Genomic DNA, 5,578 nt, shown 5'->3' on the forward strand with positions numbered 1-5,578 from the left:
CCTTTACTCTAGCACAAATCATTTAAATTTGTCATAACCCAGTCTCCTCATCCACAAAATACAGAAGTTGCCCTAGATTGGTAGTGTATAAGTCATGGTCTTTGGAGCCCTAAATTTCACAGAGGTGGGTCGGGGCTGCCTCAGGATACTGGGGCTTTGGGCTTCCTCCCTTCACCAAGGAAGTCTTAATTCTGTCTGGCTGTAAATCAAGATTTTCTATAAAATTTAATCTGAAAAATAAGTTCTACTTTAAAAAACAAGTTTGTAGATCCCTGTACAAGATTCTCAAAGAAAGGCAATGCCAAAGAATGTTCAGACTGCTGCACAATTGCACTCATCTCACATGCCAGCAAAGTAATGCTCAAAATCCTCCAAGCCAGGTTTCAACAGTACGTGAACCGTGAACTTCAAGATGTTCAAGCTGGATTGAGAAAAGGCAGAGGAGGCAGAGATCAGATTGTCAACATCTGTTGGATCATCAAAAAAGCAAGGGAGTTCCAGAAAAACATTTACATTCTGCTTTATTGACTATGCCAAAAACTTTGACTGCATGGATCACAGCAAACTGGAAAATTCTTCAAGAGATGGGAATACCAGACCACCTGATCTGTCTCCTGAGAAATCTGTATGCAGGTCAAGAAGCAACTGTTAGAACTAGACATAGCATAACAGACTGGTTCCAAATCAGGAAAGGAATACGACAAGGCTGTATATTGTCATCCTGCTTATTTAACATATATGCAGACTACATCATGCAAAATGCCAGGCTGGATGAAGCACAAGTTGGAATCAAGATTGCCGGAAGGAATATCAATAACCTCAGATATGCAGATGATACCACCCTTATGGCAGAAAGCAAAGAACTAAAGAGCCTCCTGATGAGAGTGAAAGAGGAGATTGAAAAAGTTGGCTTAAAACTCAACATTCAGAAAACTAAGATCATGGCATCTGGTTCCATCACTTCATGGCAAATAGATGGGGAAACAATGGGAGCAGTGTGAGACTTTATTTTTGGGGGCTCCAAAATCACTGCAGGTGGTGACTGCAGCCATGATATTAAAAGATGCTTGCTCCTTGGAAGAAAAGTTATGACCAACCTAGACAGCATATTAAAAAGCAGAGACATTACTTTGCTGACAAAGGTCCATCTAGTCAAAACTATGTTTTTTCCAGTGGTCATGTATGGATGTGAGAGTTGAACTATAAAGAAAGCTGAGCGCTGAAGTATTGATGCTTTCGAACTGTGATGCTGGAGAAGACTCTTGAGAGTGTCTAGGACTGCAAGGAGATCCAACCAGTCCATCCTAAAGGAAATCAGCCTGAATATTCATTGCAAGGACTGATGCTGAAGCTGAAGCTCCAATATTTTGGCCACCGGACATGAAGAACTGACTCATTTGAAAAGACCCTGATGATGGGAAAGATTAAAGGCGGGAGGAGAAGGGGATGACAGAGAAAGAGATGGTTGGATGGCATCAACTTGATAGGCATGAGTTTGAGTAAGCATCAGGAGTTTGTGATGGACAGGGAGGCCTGCCGTGCTGCAGTCCATTGGGTAAGAAAGAGTCAGACACGACTGAGAGACTGAACTGAACTGTACAAGATTCTCTCTGGTTCTTCCTTGCTGTGTAGGTTATGATTTGCCAGGATTTCAGAAGGAGATACTGGTAAGGTCCCAAAATAAAATCCTTTATCAGAACTAAGAGTCTAGATTTTTTTTATTGTACATTTAGAATTGTAAAACTAAAGATTTTGTTTGCTTTTTCATTTTGGTCTTTATGTAACAGGAAAAAGATAGTGGTTCATATGCTGTCCCCTTAAAATGCTTGGTAATCCCAGAGGCTGACCCTGATTCTCTATACTGATTCTCCAACTCTTGTTCTTCCCTAAGATAAACCAATCTCAAGTCTGCCCACAACCTAGGTTGTCACTCCTTTCTGCACTTCCTTTCCATCAGTGTAACCCCCAACTCTGTGCCCAACTTTTCTCACTTTTTTGTTTGAGTCTTCAAAGACTGGTTTAGAAGTTTAAAATCAGCATGAATCCTTCCTTTTCTATTTTTTTTCTTTTTGTCATTCCTTCATAACAATCCTACTTCTCTTTGAAGCAGTTTAGATGGTACTGATGAACTAAAGAACTGGAGAAAAGAAAATAATAAAAATGTATATTTCAAACTAATTTCTCACCACATCAGTGGCAACCTGAAGACTGCATTCTAGGTCAGAAAACAGGATTAGCAAACCAGAGTTTCAATGTAGCCTATTGATTTTTATTTGCTTAATAAACAGACACCTTGCTGTCCTCTGAGAGCATCAGATGAAAAATGCATGGTTCTTGCCCTTGTGGATCTAACAATCCAGGATACTTTAGATACCACACAAAAGGTGTGCTTGGGGTAGAATGGTACTTCTGAGACATAGCACTTTACCTGGGCTTCTTGAAAAGCATGTTGAAGGTAAGAACACTAAAGCCGTGTCTTGAAAGTTGAGAAAGATTTGGTCAGGTTAAGAAAGGAGAAAGGGCATTTCACCTCGAAGGAGTGGCAAGAAAAGAATATGTAGGATGAAAGAATGCTCTGGGCAAGTAACTAAGAGCAATTTTGTATGATTTGAACCGAAAATAGGATGTGAACAGAAAATACGATCCAGGAACAAGGGGGTAGCTTATGTGCTCATGATTTTTGATCAAGAAAGGTTTGGAGTGAAAATTACATGGCTGGATTTGTTTTTCAGGTGGTTTATCTGATTGTGTGAAAAATGAACTCCTAGAAGCGAGACTAAAGCCCTGGCAGAGCTGATACCGGTGTGAACCGGAAGAGGGCTTAGGGGAGATGGACAGGAGGGGAGAGATTTGAGGAAAAACCTGCATTGGCAGGAGTCCAGAGAGGGTCTAGGAATTGTACGGGCTCTCAGGGGTACCATTCCCTGCCCCCGTCACCACTACTGGCAAGAATGAATTAGAGGCCTTAGCTTTGCTCCTTGCAGGAAGTCCCCCCGCTCCTGCCCCCACAGGCCCGCCCCCTCCCAGCGCCGCTGGCGTCACCACCATTATCTCTGTTGACACCATCAGTAAAAATCTCATTATGCCCTTTATCCACATTTGCATCAGTCACCACCAGAAGCCCAGGGACTCCCAGGTCATTCTTCATCCCCAGACTCTAATCCCCATCTGGCTCTTGGAGCGGTGAGCCTCTCCCGTGCCTTCTGCCACTTCCTGTGTTCTTTCCCCAAGACTAATTTTTTCTCCAAGCATTTCTGACATATTGTGTATTTTACGTACTTATTTGATTGTCCCACTTCCTCACACCCCCAACCCTTCACCAGTGCACGCACCAGCATGTAAGCTTTACGACGACATCAATTTTTGTCTATTTATTCATGTTTCTTTCTCCAGTATTTAGGATAGAAGCAGGCACAATAAACATCTGTGGAGTGAGCAGGTTTAAAAGGAAAAATATAACAAGGTTTATCTATCAATGGTACTTCCGGGGTAGGGAAAAGAGACCGGTTGGCACTGATTTCAGGTTTTTGGCTTAGATGACCTATGTATAATTTTAAATATTTGCTAAAATCAAAAGTAGTTTTCTTCTATATACTGTAATAATTTTAGTTGCTTTAGTTTTGCTTGGAGACCATTCCTGTATCACTGTGTAAACACTGCATTTTATTTGCTGCAACTGTTGAAATTTATTATTTTTCTTTGCAAAACATCACAAAAATTTAAGCATCACTATTTTCAGTACAATAGTCTAAAGAAACTATTTCCTAGTACCATCTTCCAAAAATGTAGAAATAATTTGTGTGTTATGTATCAGGGCAAAGCTATGAAGATAAATCTGTCTAAACACTGCCTGGAACACTGGCATCAGAAAAGATGAGTAAAATGAAGGAAGAGGAAAAGAGCTTTGGGTTTGGGAAGAAAAAGTGAAGAGATTTTGTTTGGACATTTCTAAGGAAAGAATGGAGGGCAACAGAGGGAAACAGACAGATATGGAAGCACAAGAAAGTTAACAAGTGGTACTAAACTCTGCCTCAGCCAGGGATAAAAGATTCATATTCTGAGCCATATTTCATGCTATTATTTTATTTTTCCATAAGAAATTACTTCATACCTGAATTTTTAAATATCCCTCTAATGCCCTTCAACACCATTTACATGCTGAATTTTACAATATACAAATGACCCAAACATACATATACACGATTTCTATGAAAGAGTTTACAGTTCAACCCCTGACTTATTTTGATCACTGCAGAAGCATTACATATAACTACAGATGGCTCCAAGGAATTCTCCAGGCAAGAATACAGGAGCAGGCAACCTTTCCCTTCTCCAGGAGATCTTCCCAACGCAGGGATCGAACCCAGGTCTCCCGCATTGCAGGCAGATTCTTTACCTGCTTTACCTGATTCACCAGGGAAGCCCAAGAAAACTGGAGCAGGCAGCCAGTCCTTCTGCTCAGGGGATTCCCCTCAGGGGATCTTCTTCCTAAGCCAGGGATCAAACCCAAGTGTCCTGGATTGCAGGCAGTTTCTTTACCATCTGAGCCACCGGGGAAACTCTTGGATGACTACTAGCACCATGGAAAGATTTTAAAAATATATAGCCAGTTAGGAAAGGAAGCTAAATGGAAAAGTGAAAATGAAGTTCTCGTTTGCTGTCACACACAATGTTTATATAACTTAGATATATTCTCATTTGATTATGGGAACTTATATTTCCCCAATTTTACAAGCGAGGATAAAGAATAAAGTTACTCAGCTATAAGCAAAGGGAATGGAGATCTAACCCATGCTGTGTGACTGCAAATGGACTGTTGTTTGCATATATTGTGTACAATATCTCAAAAGCAAAAAAATAAGTTCTGTGTATGAAGTTCTAGAAGTCTCATACAAAATGAAGAACAGGACCATCACATTTGGATTGCCAGCCCGCCCATGCTTTGTGGGCATTTATAAAATTCTACTAAATTGGGCTCAGAGGCAACGTACATGCTACAAAGGAGCGGTTATTTTGTGAGTGTTTTGGGGAAAGAAGGAGAGAAAGCAAGAATGCATGGTGGGAGTGCAGACAAAGAGCAGCTTCTTAGTGAACAGTGGTGACTAAGAAAGACCTCAAGCTTAGAAAAAGAGTGGGAGAAACAAAGCAATTTACAGGCTTAAGCTCAAGTATAATAAAATGTAAAGGCTAGGAGTTTCCATTCCATTTATTGTGCACAGATATTCTAAAAACATTATTTCATATTAGTGTATATACTTATTCAGTGGCAACAACATATTTATCCACAGCCTAAAATTAAAGAAGGAAAGAAATTTCATTCAAAAAGCACTTTTCCACTGGAAAAAAATAGTGGATAAATCACATAGGTATACCATTTCAGAGACTGGAATGACGCCGTTGAGATGTGCAGGAAAGGCATTACTAATCCTATTCTTCTATTAGACTGTAAATTTAAAAGACTGACCTGTTTGTTATCTATTTTTGGCAAGGCATGGACCGGGGTCGCCTTGTGAGCTCCCCGATGCTGCCTGATGATGATGAGCCCACGTGAGGAGTCGGAGATCTGGAGGGAGGTGCC

The sequence above is a fragment of the Cervus canadensis genome, chromosome 16 (genome assembly GCF_019320065.1).
Source record: "Cervus canadensis isolate Bull #8, Minnesota chromosome 16, ASM1932006v1, whole genome shotgun sequence".
NCBI lineage: Eukaryota > Metazoa > Chordata > Mammalia > Artiodactyla > Cervidae > Cervus > Cervus canadensis.